Source organism: Armigeres subalbatus, chromosome 1 (genome assembly GCF_024139115.2).
Source record: "Armigeres subalbatus isolate Guangzhou_Male chromosome 1, GZ_Asu_2, whole genome shotgun sequence".
In the NCBI taxonomy this organism is placed as follows: Eukaryota; Metazoa; Arthropoda; class Insecta; order Diptera; family Culicidae; genus Armigeres; species Armigeres subalbatus.
In genome coordinates, this window is record NC_085139.1 from 185,860,616 (window position 1) to 185,883,497 (window position 22,882).

General features: G+C 40.5%; 2 non-coding genes and 1 pseudogene across 2 annotated transcripts; all 3 read left to right on the forward strand.

The window, feature by feature from the left end:
- LOC134206822 (uncharacterized) overlaps nucleotides 1–22,882 on the forward strand; it is a 68,356-nt pseudogene that overhangs the window by 26,511 nt on the left and 18,963 nt on the right.
- Nucleotides 1,551–1,633, forward strand: Trnal-cag (transfer RNA leucine (anticodon CAG)). The gene has a single exon. It is a non-coding gene; the product is annotated as a tRNA-Leu (tRNA).
- On the forward strand, nucleotides 2,546–2,617 carry Trnap-agg (transfer RNA proline (anticodon AGG)). Its single transcript has one exon. It is a non-coding gene; the product is annotated as a tRNA-Pro (tRNA).

Sequence of the window (22,882 nt, forward strand, 5' to 3'; positions counted from 1 at the left end):
TCACAAAATTCGTTGTGCATCAATTGAGAATAGCTTTTATAGCTTTTATGCAACTGTGACCACATGTTGCCACTAGACGACCTTCCGGATAATTCGGAACGCCCGTAAAAATTGTCAATTTTTTAAGTGCGTAGTCGCGCCACCTTGCGCAAGAATTCCAACCAAAACATTTTCTCAACATATTGGTTTCCAATCCTAGAACAACTTTTTAGAAAACGGCAACTTTTCTGAATCCCACAGATCCCGAGATATCGAACCAAACTGTTCTATCATATACAATAGCGCCGCCTTGCGGATGAATTTTGAGCTAAACAGTTTTTGAACATATTGGTTTCCAACCCTCGAACTACTTTGTAGAAGACGGCAACTTTATAATTCTCAAAGATCCCAAGATGTCGAACCAAACTGATCTTTTATATACAATGGCGCCGCCTTGTGGATGAATTGTAAACTAAAACAGTTTCTCAGCATATTGGTTCCCAATCCTCGAACAACGCTGTTGAAGACGGTAACTTTCTAAATCCCTTAGATTTCGTGATATGGAACCAAACTGATCTCTCATATATGTATACTAGCGCTGCCTTGCGGTCAAACCTGACTTCAACGGATCGTAATATAATTTATTGAACATTAAGCAATGTCCCAGTGTCAACGTGTGTTACATGTCAACGAAAAAGAAGCTCGAATATATGTTTTATAAATAAAGACTTCCATGAAATAAGCTGATGTTTGTAAGCACTTTATATAGGAGTCCCACTTCTAACATTTATTATAGCACAAAGAAATTTATTAAAGATAAAAGAACACTAATATCGATTATATAAATTTGCAATTATTTTGGAAGCTTGTCTGTCCAGCCAATATAAGCTATTTTCACATTTACACAATAATAGAAAATATCGCTACGATAAAGCAATTTCCCTTATGTAATTAAACATATTTTGATATTGAACAGAACTGATTTATTTATTGCCTTTTTCCCTTTTTCTTCTAAAATACTCATATCGTGATCACATTTCGAATTATAATCAACCAGCTCCAACCCAACCCAAGTGCATATATAACAGATAATTTAGAAGAACTGGAGAATGGGAAGAAACAGCAAGAACGGAATTGAAAAGAATTGATTTCAAAGGCTATTTTTAGTTCTGTTTAATTTTTGCGGTGTATCAACGTAGATACATATATAGATATAAGTATTGGTGTGCAAAATAAATTTTCATTTTTATTTTTGATGCCTTCGGGTCCCAGGTAATTACCGAGTAAGTATGTTGTTCGACTATGGGTTCGTATATGAAATTATAATTTGGCTTTTCTTCTTATCCCAATTCATAACCACTGAACCAGTTGTGATGAGCTATTTTTCAAAGATCTTAATTGATTCTGATGGCTTTGGTGAATGCAATTGAATGTAGGGCTGTAAACTGTCAATCAATGGGAGCGTGTGTTTTGCATTATTGAAGCCGAAACAACATACATATTTGTTTCTTCGGATCGAATGGGTCGAAACGATCTTTCCTGTTCTGGTTTTGGCAGCATAAACATTTGTAGTCAGGATGGCCGAGTGGTCTAAGGCGCTACGTTCAGGTCGTAGTCTTCTCTGAAGGCGTGGGTTCGAATCCCACTTCTGACAAATATTTATTTTACTTGCGTAGACATTAGACGTTGTTGATGTCGGAAACTAGTTTTATATCTCCCCGTCCAAAGGTGAAGGTTATTATGCTCAGTAGAACATAAATCATGTTCAGCATGAATATAATAATAAAAAGCATCATATGACTGATGCTATTGTTGTAAAATGGATGTAATGTTGTTTTAAATGGAATAAGATGCATTTTCACTATAGTTCTATATTTATAAATTCAAGATAGGTACGATAGAAGCCTTATATTTTGTTGTCAAGCAAAATTTATTCTGAACCCTAGTTATCAAAAATTTAAGTCACACCATCAAGAATACGACTAAAACATCGTGTAGAGGTAGCATTCTGTGTGGTGTATTTTTAAAGAGTAAATAAACTTTAACCGAACTATGAAATTCAATCTGTAAGCACTAACGCTATGAACAACTGCTACTTCGCCAAAATGTAGGCAGTTATATTGCACTAAAAATGTGGGAACAATTACCATAATCATTTCGGAACAACAATCGACTAACGCTTTAATGTATCTCGTGAAAAAATACATTTTCGTCATTTAGGCTCCCTTCTTAAAGTTTGACATATTTTTTGCAAGTTCCTTTTATCGTGTCATTCGAAACGTTTCATGTCGACTGACCAACAACATTTCATATTAGATTCATTCGAGTAAAACTCAGTTCTATTTATGTCGCTTATGACCGAACGCAAACATCTTACCAGTCCATATCGACGGACTAGACTGGCTAATAAATTTACCCCGCGCGGTTCGGTTGCTTTTCATTTGCGCTTGCGTTCACAAACACATCCATAGGTCGAGCAAATGATTATCCGATGTTGTACCTTGTGAAGGTTTGTCATGTCAACCGCGTCGTTTTAGTAGTGTAATTTTCATCTCAATCTTCAACGGGCTCGTTGGTCTAGGGGTATGATTTTCGCTTAGGGTGCGAGAGGTCCCGGGTTCAAATCCCGGACGAGCCCACCTCGATATTTTTTGGTTCTCATAGGCTGCTTTTTAGTGGCCACTACTACTATAACAGTACATTGTGTTGTTTTTTACATGCATTACCAAAATAAACAACCCCAATTTATCATCCCAATGGAGTGATACTGCCTTTCTCTGTACTACTTAGGACACCTTAGCTTGACCTCAGCCTTCAATATCAAACTCGAATTTCAACCCAAAAGATCAATCCGCTCAAAGCAGCTTTTGTGTGTATCTAGCGCAAGTCAAATCCCATCAGAATCCTGGCCCAGATAATCGGTTTAATATAATATATTAAAAATCCATATGTAATCACAAAATACGCCTAGGTTTTTTACGACATTTGGAGCGAAATCAATTTTGAAGCGAGTGAAATCGATTCGCTCGTGCATAAGCCTCGAAGATTGTGATTATTAGATTATGATTCTACCAACACATTTATTCTGAATCAATACAATTCCATTTTTTTTGTTATATATCTTGGCTGCGCATATGCATATCACATGTTTCAAAATAGACAAATTGATATGAAGTTTGCGAACAAGAATCTACGTGTAACCCTCAACCTCCTACCTTATACTTTCAATGTTGCATATTTGTGGGATTCTTGAGGTTTTGTTTATGAGGTATTGTTCAATATAGTACAATACATCTGGGGGGTAAGTCCAACTGAGTGACGGAGATTCATAAGCTTCGAAAGCCGAAATAATTCGATATCTAGGAATGAATTAAATAATTTTGTCTTATATCTATCTATCATTTTCATTTACAATTGTTTTAGGAAAAAGTTCGAACTCATACTGTAGGGTATAGTACAATAGTATAGGTACTAAGGTGATTGGCTTTAATACTTAATACAATGATTTGCTTTAATTTTAAATACAAAAACATGTAACTCAAAAACTTAATTCATTTAGTCTCCAAGCGTGAGCAATCTCATTTGCGGGAAGCCTCACGTTTAAGTTTTTTATGCAAAATCGCCTCATGTATAGAAAATCTACGGTGAGTCAATTTTGATTCCAAAAATGCAGGATTTCGCACTCGAATCAATTTGTTCATAAATTTTGAGATTTTCAGTTTTACTCATCTCTTGCTGAAAGTCACTAAATTTGATCACTTTTTCTGCAACTGAAAGTCAATATTTGGTCTGTTTGTTCGTCAACATTGGTAACTTAAGTCACTATTTTGAGCGGCTTTGATCGCTACCAGCCCTGGGCAAATATTAGGTTGTATACATGATACAATTTCAAACAAATATTATGTAAAGTGTAAAATATTTACGTTATCGTTATCGATCGTTATCTGTTCTCAGCATAACGTTTCTCTTCAACTACCGCCGACGGCCATCACATATGTACTAGGTAGAACCGCTATCGGCTAAGACATCATCTCAAGGCAATTCAGAAAGCTGCTTTACTCCTCTCAAAGCCCATTTTCAGTCACAAAAAGCAGCAAAACGAAAGAAACAATTTTGCGAGTAAATTTCACTTGAGCGACAATTTCCAATACGGCAAACAAAACCTTCTTTTTCATAAAATGATTGAAATGAGAATATTTCGCTTTAGTACTGCTCCCACCGACGACGACATTTCTGCAGCAAACACCGCCGACGGCCATCATTGTTGGATGAATTTCAAAATCTTGATAATATTGCTGACCACGGCCGTACGATTATTTACAGCAAACCGGATCTGCATCAAACATCCATTACGCAAGAGAACGCCACTGATGTCGATGCTGGGACCGCTCTCCAAAGAATCTCGAACTAACTTGTTGTGATGCTGGGATCGCGTTGGACTCGCTCGGAAAGCTCGCGCACGAAAAGATGCTTTCTTGTATTCTGTATTTTGCTCATTAGCTAAATATGGAACAGCTCGAGCGCCTCAAATTATGCCTCAAACCTAAACACCAACTTTACAGATGATACCATCATATATAGCGATTCTGCCAGCTTGCTCCTAAAAATGAACTCCTCCTCCTTTTCTTCTTCAAAGCATCCCTGGCTTCAGGTCCCTGGCTTCAGGTGGCTGAAAGACTTGCTGTGTCCAATAACATCGCGTTCTGCTGGTGGCCCGGACACCCGGATATTTTTTTTTTTTTGTATCTTTATTAAGGAGACTTTCAGCCCGAGGCTGGCTCGTCTCCGGCGCACCCGGATATCTATGGCAAAGAGGAGGCCGACTGTTCGGCCGGCGCCAGACGGGAAGCCTGTCCTGAGGCTGTCTCTGTTCCCTCCAAGGACGAAAGGATCGATTCGAGAACATTGGGCATTCAAATGGTTCTCCAGCAGAGATGTCGCATTTAGAAGAATAAATAAACCTTTTAACCCTGACCAGACAATAAAAATCGGAAATATCGTCGCACTCTCTCTCATCTACGTATTGTCCATACCCGCTTTACCCATGGCTACATACTTGATAAAAACGAATCCACAGTCCTTACCGCATGCAATACTCCCCTAACAGTCTTCCATATCATATCAGAATGTTACGCTTATGCAACTTACTTAATCAGAGGTAGAGGCGTTCGTCGCCGCGCCACGCCGCCGCCGACAGTTTTTAACACGCTGCCGCCGCCGACATTTTTGCATCGGCGCGCCGCCGTTTGAAATTTGTCACGCCGCTCATCTATAATTTTCCATTCATTATTTCATTTATTTAGTCTACATTTAAACAGATAACACTGAATCAACAATTTGACGCCACAATACACGGTTCGAGACCGCATCTCTCCATCCTCGAATACGCCCCACGCTATAATTTTCCATGCCGATTCAAATTTGAAGAAGTCCGCTGAATTTTCAGTGGAAATGCCGAAGCTTCAATGGAATTTTCGTAGAATTTCCTGATTGATCCCTACAACATCAAGTTGAAAGTCCAGAGAGATACCAATACCAATAATTTTCTTGAAAACTCCATACAATTTCTTATTTTAGTTTCTAAGAATAACTCATGTGGGAATGGCGAAGGATTTCCCGTTAAAATCCAAAGAATATCTCGTTGAAATCGAATTTTTGAACGAAAAAGGGTGATTCGGCAGGAAACCACTTGGCCGAAGACCACAAGGCTGGAAGTTGTTTGGCTGAATATATCGTTTGACCGAATAGACCATTTGGTAGAAGACTAAGCTGCCGTCATACGCATATTTGTCCCATGTTTGCTGGGATTTCCTATGTACATGGGACAATTATGCGTAGAACGGCAGTAAGTAGCCTAAAATTATTTGGTCGAAAATGTCATTTATTCGAACAGTTCATTCGCTTGAAAATAACGGTTGGCCGACTAGTTCAATTGGCCGAATATGCCTGTTGGCCGAAATAGTCGTTTGGCAGAAAGCGCCGAAATAGACATTCGGCCGATAGTGTCATTCGGCTGAATTGGTCATTTTGGATATTTTCAAGACATTGATAGAAAAATCTTTTGAATTTCGCCAGAAGAATCTGATCAACTTCCTCAGAAAATATTCTCAGATTTACCACTGGAGCTACTTTGAAGTGGAGCTCTTTGGATTTCCCAAGGGAAATTGTTTGGAGGGAAATTGTTTGGAGATTCAGCGAAAAAATTCTTCTGATTTTACATGAGACAAATTTCTACAGAAAAATATTTGAAATAGCCGCGGAAAGTTCCTGTTGAATTTCTGTTGAGTACTTTTAAAAATGTACACAGTAAAGCCTTCCTAATTGTAGGAGCTGGAGTGACTTTTAAGAAAGAATGTCTTAACGTTAACTTTCTCAATCTAGATTAATTAAGACTGTTACCTACATAGCCAAATTTAAAACAGAAAATTCTTTGGAATATCCGCGGGAGACTCCCTGGAATTTTCACGAGAAATTTTCCTGAATTTCCGCGGAAAATTCTTCAAAGTTTCCACAGAAGATTGTTTAAAATTAGGATTTCAAAATAAAAATATATGGTTTTCAACTCGAAATTTTTAAGGATTTTCTTTAGATTTCTACTGGAAATTCTTTGCATTGTCTTCGGAAATTCGATGGGCCGAGAGCACCAGACGGGAGAACTGGTAATTTGGCCCAAACAAGCTGTTTGCTCTATCAAATCGTCTGGCTAAAAATGTTATTTGGTATACGGCCAAATGTTAATTACTGAATGGATGGTCAAAAACGGCCACTCGTTTGGCGAAATGGTCTTTTTGTCAGATGACAATTGAACAAAATTCTGTAACCAGTCGATACTGGCATTTAAGCCATCTAGCATAATTCCATTAAGCCGAGCCGAACTGGACGTTTATCAGAAACTGTTATCAGGTCGAAAATGTAGTTTGGCCGGAAGCGACATACAGCCGAAAGGAACATTCGTCCGAACTGGTAATTTGACCGGAAAAGTTGTTTGCCCTAACAGGTCATTTGACTGAAAATGCAATTTTGTAAGAAAGGTCATTTTGCCCAAAATGTCCTGTCTGCCAAACAACCATTTCGGGCGAATGGAATTTTCTGCGAAAAGGGTCGTTCGACTGAATTGATCATTTTGTTTCGAAGTCATTTAGCCGAATAAGTCATTTGGCAGAAAATGCTGTTTGGTCGAAATTGTTAAGCTCTTTTAGTGGAATGTATTCAACCGTCTAAGAACCGTTCTTAGACGGTCGAAATAGTTGTTTTGCAGAAAGAACATTTTCGGACCAAATGGGTCTTTCTGCCATATGAACAGTCCTACCTAGGGATCCTATAATGAGAGATATGCGAAAGCGGCCAGTGTGAGCCAATCGATCATTTAGAACTGTTAAAACATGAGTCGAATGAACGTTGTTATTGTTTTGTTGTTTTAACTATAGCCATGGCAAACTAACTGTTTTAATTATTATAGACTGAGCAAGCCAAAGTTAAAACACCCATTCTACTAGCCGCACTCTTCTACAATTATTAAAAAAAATTGTGTAAATTTCGAAAAATATTCAACAGAAACTCAACAAGAACTTTCCGTGGATATTCCGAACATTTTCGTGTAGAAGAAATTTGAAACAATTTCTCATGTAAATTCCGAATAATTTCCTTCTGAAATTCAAAATAATTTTGTTTGTTTTTTTTTAAGAACTTCTGTTAGTAAGTCCAAAAAATTCTCGAAACTGCAAAGTAGTTCCCGTGGAAAAACCAAAAATAATTTCCAAATGAATATTTTAGATAAACTTTAATATTTTTTTTGAAGAAGTTCATTAGATGTTTAAGGCGAAATTCGAAAAATTCTTCCGTGAATGTCTCGAAAATATGAAACAAACATAAAAATTAGCTAATTTCTTGCATGGATCCGCTATTATGATATTTTAGTATCTGTTCCCCCAACCGGTTCCTCCAAGTCTGAATCTGTTTGTACTGACGACAAGTCTCCTGCAGCAACGGCCACCATTGTTGGATGAATTTTTACAACTTCGGTAAAACAAATTTTCTTCTGTGTATAATGGTGGTTCTGACAAGGGACCGATTAATTTTAATTGTGCCACTCGAACGCCATCTGATAATTCGTTGCTACGGACGCTGACTGGTACACGGTCCGTGGAATATCGACCGTAAATGACGCGCTGCTGTTGCTGCCACGACCGACATAGGCGCCACCGGAGCGAAAATTTTGCTTACACCAACGCCACTATGCCGTGAAATTTACAAAGAAAATGACGTGCGCGCAAGACACAAAGAGAAAATGAAGCGGATCAATTCCGTACAACAAGGCCATTAACCGTCAAAATGTATAGTTACTGGTCTTGTAATATCCTAACTTGTATGAAAAAAAAAACAAAAAGAAATACATTCAAGGCATAGTCCCCTACACACACTTCGACACTCGCCGAAATGGCAGTTGCTATACTACATAAGATCTATAAGGTCACAACTAATCCAATACAAAAGTAAAATAAATCCCTATTTTTACTCTGATATTAGGATTGCAAACGAAGCAAACGAAAACCTTTAAAATATCGAGATTACAATCCAGCCATTAACAAACTTCTATTTAATCCAAGAGTTCCTCCAGAAAATCAAAAATAAATCTTGAAATAAACATCCTGGTTGTATTTCATAGATTTATCCAGAAATTCTTTGGAAAGTCTTCTAGATATTTTTCTGTAAATACTTTAAACAATCCTATGGGAAAAATTCCATCAGAAATCCTCTTGACATTCCATCAAAAACTATCCAGGAATTTATTTTTAAATTCCAACAGGACTTTCTTTGGAAAATCCTCCGCAAACACTTCTTCGGAACTTCCTAAAGGAGTTGCTTTCGAATTATACCACAATTATACCAACTTCCCACAAATTCCTTCGAAAATTTCGATAGGACAACACTAGTAAGCTTCTTTTCATCAGAGGTTCTTCTCAGGATTATTAAGTTTCCACCAAAAATTCTTTAGTAATATTTTCAGAAATTTCTACAGGTCAGAAATTATTTTATTAATTTTCATGTTAATCGCTACAAAAAAAAATCCATTTGTTCATAAATTTAGCCAGTAGTTCATTTGGAATTTTCTTTAGAAAATTCCAGGACGAAGCTCTAGGTGCATCTGATCGAATTACAAAAGGAATTTCCAAAGTTTTCTAAAAGAATGTTCGACATTCAAAAGTCTTAAGAAGAATTTTCAGAGGATTTCCCGTTGAAACTTTCGAAGAAACTTCTGAAGAATTTTTTTTTGTGTCTTTATTAAGGATGAAAGTCTCCCGAGGCTGGCTCGTCTCCGAAACTTCTGAAGAAATTTACAGGGACTTTTCCGAAGGCACTCCTGGAAGAATGTGCAATGGAATTATTTTCGGATTTTTTGAAAATTATTTGGAACTCCTGGAGAAGCCCCCGAAAGTATTTTTGGAGGAATTTACAAATGAATTATTGAAGGATTTTCCGAAGAAGAACTTGAGTGGATTTTCGAAAAGTATTCCTTAAGGAATTTCTGAGAGAAATGATAAAGGAATTTCCGAAGGAGTTTCTAAACTCTAATTATCTATCTATATGTTGAAGAGGGTCCGGTAATTCGATATAATTGTCCTTCAAGCCGCATTATTGGGAAATTATACGGTTCGAAGGACCAAATATTGGGTAGCCGGCTTACCTCGTTTTCAATCAGTGGGACCTTCCTTTACTGACTTCTAACTGGTTGAGGGTGAATCCTGAATTCCACAAAGATTGCAAACACGGTTGTTCAAACTTAGCTTCAGTATTAGAACACAAGAGCAAGAGTGTTATTCAATAATTTAATTAATTTAAATAGGATTTACTGATTGAATTGGTTATTTGCAACAAGCTTCATGGATCATACACAAGAATTATTTTCAATGTGATTCTTTACTGGACTTTTGCGGTATTGTAATCTCGATCAATGATCCACCAGAAAAAAATCAAGATTACTTTCATTATGGAAAGGGAAGGGAGGGAACAGTATCAGCGTGGAAATTGAACTCTCCTCAACGCTGATACTCTTCTCTTTCTCTTCGTAGTTTTTATCTACGGATCCGTAGATCCGTAGAAAGCATTCAATTCCGCAAATCTACGGAAATGCCCGTAAATCTGGCATCGCTGAGCGGTAGGCCCAAAGGTGTGTACTTTACATCAAGCTGATGTCCGTGTTGGTGATGCATGAATCGAATTGGTTGGTTCTGACATGTTTACCAGGGGTGAAATAATTAAAACTTTCAAGTTTAACGTTGATAATCAATAGTTTTAATACAATTCGCAAATTGGCGGAAAATTTGCGAATTGATTGATATATAAATCTTAAAAATCCAACGAAAGATAAAGGTACTATTGTTATAAATCTTACTTAATTTCGTGACGGTCTTTAATTTTTTAATTTTCATTTTAGTCAAAAAAAAGCCAACAATGATTACAATCAAACATTAGCAGTCTTACATTTCAAAAATGATTGGTAGATAAGGGACATGTATTCGAGTTCAAGAACCGCCAACAGTTCTTCAATTGTGTTTTGGTTGTTTTCCTCTGACCTAGAGATGTTCAGTTGTTAGCCATGACTCTCCTCGCACGCCCATACGACATGATCCATACGACATGATCACAGAGCTTGATTTCCAAAGACCCACATTTAAATGATGTGCACTCAAAGTGTAGTAATTGAATATTAGACGACACATTTTTCGAATGAAGTTGCGTACCATATTCAGCTTTTCGAACTATGGACGCTTCGACACCTTGGCGCAAATTGAATAAAGGCCAGGGTTTGAATCCAAAGGAGAATGAGAAAATCTCTCACTTATCATGTCTGTATACACTCTCGATAGGTAGCATACCGTGAGAGACGTTTTTCGGTAGCTGTTACGATAATGAACTGATTCAGGGGGCTACAATCCATGATAAATTTCTTTTAATATAAGCCCCAATTGCGGGGGGCACCGGTTCTGATGATGCATTTCAACTTGTTTTACACAGCTGTGTGAAAAAAATATGGTCCCAACATAAAATGAGCAAGAACAAAGCGTTTTATCAAACCCCATCGGTAGGGGCCGCTTATCTGAATTAGTTTTGTTTCCAACTTGTATACAAGTGCGATAGTTTTGATTTCATGGCTTGTTATGATTCGAATAGGTTTTGCCTCTCTTTTATCGTTGTTCGTTATCTATTGAGAGAGATTTCTGCAAACCCAGATAAAGGCTCGTTAAAGTTCTCCGTGGAGTTCAGATAAATGTATATTCTTACTGGAGCAACATCCACAAATGTTTGAGCTATCGCCTTCGATTCTAATTACCAGTGATGGGGAGTTTGAGTTGTTTCGCAAAGTTGTTCGTACTTTTGAACCAGTCTAGACTTCTGTAGATCTCATTTATCGATTGCACCGTCCTATAGTAAGCGTTCCAATTTATGTTGAAACAACTGGACGCTCAATTGTCAGTTATAGATGCGCTACTTTTTAACGCAAAGGACAGGATTCACCAAAAGTGGTCAAAATCAGTGCATCATAATGACCTGTAAAATGCGACCAGACACTTTCCTCCTAAAATTTGTTTTCCTGCCCACTAATCTTCTATCTATATAATAAAAATGAAATGGTCTGTGTTCGTATCCGCATATCTCGAAAACGGCTGGATGGATTATCTTCATTCCTTCAGCATAAACGTTCGTTATAGTTTCCGACGGGTTTATATTATATTTCCTTATTCAAAAACTACGAGTTAAGTTGAGAAAATCATGAAAAACTTAAATTCATATTCGTATGGAAATTCCGCATGGGAAGTTTACAGCGCCCTTTTTCGCCTACTATGCAGGACAACGTCTGCCGGGTCGACTAGTCTATATAATAAAAATGAAATGGTCTGTTTTCGTATCCGCATAACTCGAAAACAGCTGGATATATTTTCTACATTCCTTCAGCAAATATGTCCGTTATCGTTTCCGACGGGTTTATATAATATTTTCTCATGCGTAAATCACGAGTAAGGGCGGAGAAATTATGAAAAACTAAAGTTAAGATATTTTGAATGGGCAGCTCAGAACGCACATTTTCGCCTACTATGCAGGACAACGTCTGCCGGGTCGACTATCTTCTTCTATATAATAAAAATGAAATGGTCTGTGTTCGTATCCGCATAACTCGAAAACAACTGGATGGATTTTATTCATTCCTTCAGCAGCTACATTCGTTGCAGTTTCCGACGGGTTTATATGACAGTTCCTCATGTAAAAATAACGAGTAAGGATGAATAAATTATGAATAATTAAAATAAAGATTCATATGGAAAATTCGTAGGGGCAGTTCACAACGCGCATTGTCGCCTACTATGCAGGACAACGTCTGCCGGGTCGACTAGTTCTAGTATATTTGCATCTATTGACATGGATAAATCAACGGTTTTGGCATATTTGTTCCATTTATTGACGGAGATCTTTGAAGCCATTACATCACCATTCTAGCAGCAGTTTTAGCATTGTCCTTAAATCAACATCCATGTAAGGGGAGCCATTCCGAGAATTCATCTTTAAAACTGATTGTCAATCCAATTTTGTTATTTTATACTCTCATAGACTCAAAGCGTTTCGAAGTACTGACCACAAACCACATAAATAAAACATTTTATTACAAGGTTTATTATACACAAATGTTTACATTAATAAGTTTTGATACACCTATCTAAGCATTAAACTTCAAGCAAAAATCTCACTCTCACAATAAAAATCTGTCTCTGAAATTGTTGTATGATGTCATCGTTTTGTATTCAGCTATGATCTTCCACGTTCCACTAACATTTGTTATTCTCATATTTTGTACAGTTTGAAGGTTTTATAAAATTCGACTAACGCTGAGTATTTTGTTAGCTACGTAACTATTTAAAAAAAAGTCTATTGTAAGTACCGAGAGTCATTCAAACATAAGTTACACGTTAATGTTTGTAGCTCTGGATTCGCTTTCGTAAAAGCAACGAGAACTTGCAAACATCCACTATTTACATTATATGACAACAAAAGCAAAGATTGACAAACTAAATACTCCCTACTTGGCAGAAATATGCTTTTTATTCTGAATCCTTCCTCTGACACCGATATTTCTCGTTGAAACGAGTGTTGAACTGTTCCGCCAGTTTCGTATTTAACCTATCTTATTTTGTATTTCAAGGAAAATTAGTTTCATTCACACAGGCACAGTTGCTCATCACGTTATGCGACCGAGGCAGGTGCTGCTGGTGTGTGCCACACCAGGCTGGTGAAAAATTTCTATTTGCTTTGATTCAATTTAAATTTAAATTCTCGCTTTCTTGTCCTTTGTATATCGGGTTGACATACAACGTCCTTGTGAAGTTCTAGCAGGGGGCTACCATCTACAGCCTGAATCGTAATGGTGGTACGACAAAGGGAGAGAGCTTGGGGAACAAGACAAACTTTCATTTATATCGGGGAAGCGACTCGAACTTTAAACATGGATTCAAACGCTTTTTCAAGTACAGACAAAGGTTTGGTTCGTTAGGACGAAGACTTGAATTGTTTAATTTGAAACGAGTTTTTAAATGACATGTGTTTTCTTCCCTTTTCCAGACACGTTAGGGTGTGGGGTGTAACAAAGTTAATCATAGGAGTATGTAGAATTATGGAAATTTGGAAGGTCTGTTCTCATATGACAAGGACCGTTTAGACTCTCCTTAAAAGCACTGATTACGTAAGAGCTTGTGATGTTAGTGTAACACCCTTTAATCAAATACTTTATAATTCAAAATGTATGAGGTTAATTCATCTAGATCGGTATTAGCCGTTCGGTTACGTATTGCTAGCTACGACCCGGATAGAGTCGAACAAGACCCCATTGTGCAGCAGCTACAGAAGGCCTCATGATGCCTCGATGACGCCGATGATTTTCTCAGAACCCCTTGCGTCTCGGGCACACATATTCTCGTGATGATTAAAGCTGGTCAAGTGTTCGTAGATCAATGAATCCAAGTAAAGGGACTCTTGGATTTCGTTGACCTGCTCCAGAATGATAGCACGGAGCGTGACAATATTGACCAACGGGATCTTTTGGCACGGAGATCCGGCTTGCTGCCGCTAAGGAGTCGCTGATTCTCTACAATCAGGGTGGATCGGGGCCCTCCTTAGCCGTGCCGAAGACACTGGCTACAAACAAGACCATGCTGAGGGGTGGCTGGGTTTCGATTCCGGTGTCGGTCAAACGGCCAATTTCGGATTGGAAATTGTCTCGACTCTCTGGGCATCAAAAGTATCATCGTGTTACCTCCGAGTATACGAATGCAAAAATGGTAACTTGGCTAGAAACCTCGCAGTTAATAACTGTGGAAGTGCTTAACGAACACTAAGCTGCGAGGCGGCTCTGTCACAGTGTGGGGATGTAATGCCAATAAGAAGAAGGATAACATTGCATAGAACTTTGAGAACGGTACACAACATCATAATGCCTCGCCAGTTATCGCATACAATCAGGTCACTCTTTTGGGCACCTTCACTAAGATACCTTGCATCCAGTCGACCGGGAAAGTTGCGGTGTCCCAGATATTGAAATAAACGATGCGTAGTTGAGCGGATGTCATGGGATCAGCTTTGAGCATCTCGGCTGATATGCGATCAACCCCTGGGCCTCTATTCGATTTCATGCTTTGGATGGGTGTTTGAATCTCTAGCAGTGATGGAGCTTCGGTATTGTCGCGTGCCATACGTCATCCAGTCGGCGTGTAATGAGCCGTCGTCCAACTCTCTCCTCTTGTCGACGAATCCGCGCAATGTGCAGGCGTATAGGCGTAGGCCGAAGAGGAGGTGATGGCCAGACGCGATATCGGCACTACGTTTATTCCGTACATCAAGAAGGCTCCGTTTCCATTTTCGGCTGATTTAGATGTGGTCGATTTGATTTTCTGTAAAAGCCGTCACAGGGGAGACCCACGTGACCTTGTGTCGATGAGGGAAGATCGATCCCCCAATCACCATGTCATTATTACCACAGAATTCTGCGAACAGCTCTCCATTTTTGCTCATTTCTCCGAGTCCATGGCCGCTCATGGTTCCATAATGCGCTCATGGTTCGAGTTGTCAGGTCCGATCTTCGCATTGAAGTCGCCCATGCTGATCTTGATATCACCCTTCGGAATCTTCTATCTACGATGGCATTGGCTGTAGAAGTTCTCTTTGTCTTAAGATCAGCAGCATCGGTTGGCGCATACATTGGATTATAGTTAGGTTTTTCTGACCCGATGTTCGAAATTTGGCAGCGATTATCCATTGACATAGGTTTCCCACTTTATAAGCGCAGAGTGTGCCTGGGCGCTTAGTAGAGAAAACTCCGCGATGCCGGGGCGATGTTCACCTCGTAAACCAGTGAATAGCAGAACTTGTCCCGACGGCGTTCTGTGTTCTCCAAAGTTTGGCCAACGGACTTCACTCAGTCCCAGGATTTCAAGCTTCATACTCGCTATGCGCTTACTCTTCTGGCATGCCTCGAAGTGGCCACTGTGCCACCCGCTGTGACACTCTTACCTCGTCATGTGCATACCACTCATTAACTTCCCCGCGCTAGCCTTTCCGCTCGAACTATCAGCCTAACAAGTTAGTCATGTTAGGCTGCTCGGCGTACCAGATTCTCTGCAGGCTGCAGGCAATCTGAGTGGACAGCTTGGGGAATATTATGACCCGAGGAGCTTCAGGCTCCACCTACATGAATCACTGTATGTTGTGCTGACTTGCAGTTGTTCACGATAACTACCTCCGTCTTATGTTGAGCTCTAGGCCTAAAGTTACAATATGAAGCTAAAACGCTCATCCAATCCACCACCGTGGATGTGCTGGGGTCAGCTCAACCTCGGGAATTGACTCCCCGTAGATGTCAGGGTTTCATCATCGGTGGGGCCGATGATCTTGACACTAGGAAGGAACTTAAGTCTCAGAACCCTATCATACATAAGTATTGCTTCTTTCGGAACTCCCGCGTTGATAGAAACGCTTCTCTGACCGGCATCGGTGGTCTCGTATAACGTACACGCGATGGCAGCTTGCGCTGTTGAATGCATTCTTCACATCCAGTGTCACTAACGCACAGTATTGAATACCTAGCCTTTTCCGTTTGATCGCAATCTCAGCGTTCTTTTCCACTGAGTTGAAAGCGTCCAACCCTTACGAAAACTGAACTGATTACTTGACAGGGCGTCCGTACCCTCTAAGCAACTCGCCAGTCCTGTCAATCAGACAGATTGGTCTGTAGACCGAGGGGTCACCTGGCAGCTTCCCGCCCATCGGCAACAGTACCAACTTCTACCTTTTCCATCTATCGGGAAAACTACACTCACTACACTGATCGAGGCATCTCTGCATAGCTAGCATGAACATGTTCGGTTTTGCTATGATTGCTGCCTTGAGAGCGCTGTACGGAACTCTTTCAGGTCCTGGAATTTTGTTCGTGGCCAGGGAATTGGTCATCACGAGTGACTATTCATTCAACACCGGAACCACCATTTCGGCTACCGTACGGTGCAGGAGGCCAGGGACTTGCACTACGTCAAACTTCGCTAGCGCCTCTAGTAATGCTTGACCTCTGTGGTTGTTGCAGCGACTGCGACTCCATTGTCTAAGCGTTTAAATCTACCGCTATGACGAACGGTTTCCGACCCACTATGTCGGACGAAAACCTGTCCATAATCTGATTGAACTGTTCTAATCACCTTGGTGGGGCATAGCAGCTGATAGAACACACCATTGATCTTGACTATTGCGACATCCTCAGCGGAGGAGTACACCACCACTATCCTAGACCTAGATCTGCCAACCAGTTGCCGTTATAGGAAGGGACATTGTACGGGTCGGACCTCGGATATCGGACCTCGACTCAGACACCAACTGGGCAGACACACAATGGTTGAGATTCAGCTGTGTTACTTGCACGGCTTCTTCTTATTGGCTTCACCGAAAGGACACACCCACCCTACCTGCGTGCCAAAGGGTCCGCCTATTAGACGTACAGAGGTCTTCTCATCCTCTGTACCACACTGCTCTCTGACGGAAGAGACGATGTCTTCCATATTCGTGATCTCGCTGTTTCAGCACCAAAATCTTTTCATTGATCTTGGTACGTCTGACGCTTCACACGTCCTGCCTCAGCATCGAAAGACTTTCGGCCGCCCGCAACGATTCAAGGACTTCGACGTACTTTTCCTTGTCAGTTTTCCCCAACAAGGGCTCGCCTCTGCCCTTCACTTTCTTTGCCCGACTTTCGCGTTCCCTTACGTACCCTCTTATGACCCGGCGACTTGCGTCATGTTGGTAACTTTCACCTTTTTTGATCGAGATTGAGGGTCGACTTCCAACGGGTTCCACAGCACCCTGCTTCGTTTAGACGGCTATTGACCCTTATGGTCGCAAGTTGTTTGGTTTTCTTTTGAACGGCCGTGCCGCTTCGTGTTAGACGCAGTCTTTTCTACGGTTAGGGAAAAATCAATCGCCTCTTGAGGGATAGTAGCACCATCAAGGGAGAAGAAGACCTCGGTTTGGGCACCTTTGTAGTCTCTCTCGTTTACCACCACCCGCCCGAAAAAAGCGTCCAGTTTTTGTCTTGCGACTCGAACAGCCTGGCGGAGCATCAGAAGTTTCTGTTTCAGTTCCTTACTGATGTTTTGCCTAACGCTCGCGAATTCGATATTGCAATCGAGTTCCTCGACGGCCGTCACATCCTGTAATCAATCGAGCTTGCTGATCCATTACTCCGCTCTCTCCATTCCTATGGGAGGAGACTTCACCAAAGCCTTTTTAGCAAAAGAGTTTCCCAAACTAGGAAGGCAAAACAAGATTATAACATGATTGTAACAACATCAGTTATTTATAACAATCGTTGATATAATCGAGTTATGATAAATTATTATCAATTTTTTGTAAAAATGATAACAGAATTAGTTATGTTTCATTGTTTCGTTAGTAAATTTAGTTATTTAACAACATCCTGAACCAAGTTTATAACAGCCTATGTTAGAAAAACCGTTGAACTCAGTAACACAATATGATATAAATTTGTTATTCTCTCCTGATTGGGTTACCACCTCCACATCAACCGCTGCATCGAAAGAAGAATTATTAGTAGAATTACTAATCCTTTAATAGGAGTCCCCTGTGGCTGCTCGTATCCTTAGTAGCTCAATGATCCATGATTTATCCAAGCATGCCTTACGTCATCAGGGATACCATGCGAGGTGTTTACTGACATGTTCAGAGCTAAATCAGCACAAATCGGGAAAGAGCATCCAAGCCTACTCCCATCCAGCAGGCAAATCTGGGTGGCATGATTGGATAGCGCGCTACAAGGACCGCCACGGTTTTAGGGGACGGAAGATTGCCTAGCCCGGATCTACTGAAAAAGTAGAATATCAGACTGTCAGCCCTCGCTTCCACAATATTACAATATCCAGGACAAGTTCCGTTAACATGCCAACTCGTCTTCTGGACACAATCTGTGATTCAATCGCCAAAGTAGAAGACAAGGAACATAATTAAGTAAATAATATTTTCCAAGTAACGTGAATTCAACGATCTTACAAAATAGAACTATCTTCAAAATCTGTTTCATGAACATAATCCTTCGATCCCATGTCTGAAATGTCCACCATGTCGAAATCCACAAGCCTGGTGAAAACTGCTCCCCAGCCGGAACCGGCGTCCGGGGAAAGCCGAGAACGAATGAAATGATTATGATGCCCTGGAAAGTCAGTCGGAAGCCGAGATCCCACCGGAACGATCGGACCCAACAGTGCACGAAGAATCGCCTAGCAAGAACGGCCTGTATTCCTCGAAACTGGGGAACACTCCTTGGCGCTGGAGGATAGACGGAAGAGGGACGCACTATCCCTCCGCAACTTCCCAGTCAAGCGCAAATTACAAAGCCGCTGGAGAACTCCAAGAAAGGTAAGAAATGTTTGGCGATATCGGGACGTCCCTTGACGGACGACGTGGGATGCAATTCGTCAAGCAGCAGCAATCTAACAATGCAGATCAACCCGCATCGAGCAACTGTCAAAATAAGGGGCACTGTGAGCATAACAAGACTTTCCGGGTCACTTTCTCGGCTAGCTGGTGACACCAACTCAGGGCGGGATGTAAGGGGGATAAAACCACATGGTATGGTATATAAATCTCGGAAAGAGATTTCGGCCGGTGGATTGGGGAAAGGAATGGGTCTTATCGCCCTAACTTATAATCTGAGTTGGTGTCCAGCTAATACGAAAGTGGCGGAAAGTCTTATTCTCTACAATGCCCCTTATTTCGACAGGGAAGGGTCCTTTGGCCCGAAACATTCGGAAACATTCAGCCGAATGCCACTAGCCGAATACCACTAAAGAACAAACCACATTAGGCGAAAGTCGTTTGGCCTGAAAGGGCCGATAGCCGAACGGTCGTTTGGCCGAATGGGTCATTTTATTGAGCCGAAAGGGTCATTTCAGCCGAAAAGGTCATTTGGCCGAAAGGATCATTACAATAAAGGGCAGTTTGGCCGAAAAGGTCATTAATAGTGAATTTAGCCAAATATGTTCATTTGAAGAAGTGAAAAATTAGGAATAGAAGAAAGACGTCACACTTCTCCTCTTATGTTTTCCTCTTCTCACTATAAAAGTGAAGCGCAAAATGATAGTGAGACGTCTCTACCCCCCACTACTCACTTTTCTCAGTGAAGTGAAAATGAGGTGAGAAGTGAACGCTCTCTTCTCCTCATTTCTCACTTCTCACTGTGAAGTGAAAATGTGGAAGAAGGAGACGTCACTTCTCACCCTCATTTCACTTCTCGCTATCAAAGTGAGAAGAAAAGCAGTAGAAGTGAGATATCACACTTCTCACTCCTCATATATCACTTCTCGCTGTAAAAAGTGAGAAGCGCAAAGTGACCGTATATTCGGCTGTAATTTTGCAACATCCGTCCCCTAGCCTTAGTATAGCTCTGGATTGGGAAACAAATCATGAATGATCGGAACAGCAAGTGGAGGACATCCAACTCCATCTAGTTGCGAAAGATTAAGAGGACTACCGCTTCGTGGACCATCAAATTGTATCCCGACTACGAGCCGGACATAATCGGTGATGGTCCTTTCCGGATTTATGGTGAAGCCTGCATGGTCCTTAACATGGTAGAACACTTTCTGTCTTAATTGCCTTAAGTTCCTAATCCCAAGGGAAGGCCACAGGATTTCTACCAGCAGCAGGGATGCTCTCGCAGACGACGTCACCAGTCTTACAGTTTCCATATCCTTCATAAAGATGAGGGGCAATGTCCCCTAATATAAAACTTTTGCGGCTAACAGTAGCTTCCCCAGTTGCGCAACTCGGACTGTATGTCTGCATATTCGATGCTGAACGGCCTCCATTGGTTTCACCAGTGTTTTTAGTCCTCGCACCCCGGTGTTCGAACATCCTGTGCACAACAACCAGAATTATATGTCTCAACTTTCGATTTCCTAGATTGCTTTTATACGACAAGGTAAGCGGGGGGGGGGGTCTTCACCTTTTCAAATTGCACCGCTCCAAAATACCCTTCGACAGCACGCATTTCTACAGGACACACTTTTGTTTATCAGAGACAAGCAGCTAATAATAATGATTTCCTCGGACTCTCGGACATTGTACATTCTGTTATGCACAGCTAGCTATCTGAAATGTTAATACAAGTTGTCTACTCCTCGCTCCAGACCAACCCAGCGTTCTGATACACGACAATGTTCGGAAATCTATCTACGAAGTCGGCCATTAAAAGTAAGGTAGGATGAGGATGTGTTGAGGGTTTAGTCTTCGTCCATAGAAATTTTGACTACAATCTCCGGAGAACAGCGCACTACAAAATTCATCCTGAAGGAACGTCCTGTGGATTTTGTGGATTTCGTCCAATGTTTCTATGTATCTCTTGTAATCAATTAAGAGCGGATCTTGGTCTCAAAGGTAGAGGCTTTCAGTCTTCATTTCAAGTGTGAATTAAGTTTTTATCTCCAGATAAAACTGTACTAACTGCTGTAATTATTTTCGTGATGAACTTTTCCTCCATTAAAAACTATAAAACAATAAAAAATGTTATTACCTGATATTGCAGCAGTGTTCAACTATGACAAACATCTCTCGGAACAATCAGGCCATAATCAATTTGGAAAATCAAACCATCGACCACGATATAGCACAAGGCATTTGGCATTGACATTTGAGACAAAATAATTTGTTTGAACTGTCCTCGAGTTTACATTTCCACCACTAGCATTTGACCGTCAACAAAAATCCAGTTTTTAGAATATCCGTTATTAAACCCTTTTGCGGCAGGTCATCATTAAGCTAATTTTCGGATGACAATCGCTGAACTCTGATTGACTGTGATCATCCAGAAAGATACGTCCCTGTCAGCAGAGTTGGCTCAACATTTCTTGCAGATAAACGCGAAGATAAAGAACCGCACTACATCGCTGCTGTCAGTGGAAGTCGGCTTCATCGCCAAAAGATAAAATGATTAATTGCTTACTGAAGGTCGTCACACCTGAAGAACACATCGTACGTGTTTACGTTTCCAGATGTTCAGAATAAAATTCAAATTAAATTGGAAAAAAGTTGTCTGCATAAAACCTAATTAATTCATCCAGCGAGATACGGAAAATGTAAATAGTCTAAAAAATGGACAGCACAACATCCACTATGGTGGATAGATTCCTGTTTTCGTCTGCCTGCAGCAGCTGTTGAATGATGATCATCGAAACCACCAGCAGAGTTTGAGACATCCCCATTTATAAAGTAGCGTGACGACTGGCGAACATTGCGCGCGCGATTAGTTCTGGCCATCAGCGGCAACAATCGCCGCATCAATCAACTGAAAATTCCAGTTATCTAAGTCCGCTGGTGCGACGAATGGCGATAACTTTTCAAAAGAACGAGCCGGGCCATCAAACTCTAAAGGTTTCATCAATTTCCTTCAGCTGTTTGGACAGCTGTCACTTACGTGACATATTATGACCACTCCCCAATGAAGTGTCGTCTCCGCTGCGAATTGTGTCCTCGGCGGCGATGCAATGCGATGATGGGCAATTTGGTTGCGCGATTGGTTAACTTCTACCTACACAAGACAATGAACCATCTCCTTTCCATGAAAGATTCCGCTGAAGACATCTTCTAACATCACTGCTGTGGGGTCTGCACATTGGGGAAGCAGCAACAAGGAGGAATGCTGTCCACCGTGACCACCAATATTGATACCTTCATAATAGCTTTGAGCATGAGGCTGGTTCAAATAATGAACAATTGTGGTATACTTATATATTTTTTAAAATAATGTGCAAAAGTGGAGATAGCAATGTTCGTAACTGTTGTGAAGTGGAGATAGGAATATACGTAATTTTATAATGGACTGGCTGGACTAAACTCTAAAGGTTTCATCAATTTCCTTCAGCTGTTTGGACAGCTGTCACATTATAATAAGTGTGTATATTTTTTCTAAAGTAAGTCCCCAGTATTCGTAGTGTTTTTTTCCCTAAATAAGCCTTTTTCTAACAAATACTAACTACTAACTTGTACAAAGGCTTATTTTATTGTGTAAAACAATTTAAGGAATAACTCAAAATGGGCTCAATCGGTTGTACGCAAAGTGACGTAGGACTACGTAGCTGTATGTATTGTGTTTTATTAGTAGTAGCAGAACAGAACAGACCCTGTGTTGCATAGAGGTTGGCAGTGTTGTTACCCTATGTCAGTTGTTTGCATTGCAATACTCTAGATTGATTTCTATAGGGTACTACAAGAGCGAGTTTATCTTTTTCTTACTGCATAGGAATTATAAAACAATAATACCACTGTCTGAATTGACAGTAACTGGTCTTATTATAAAGACAAA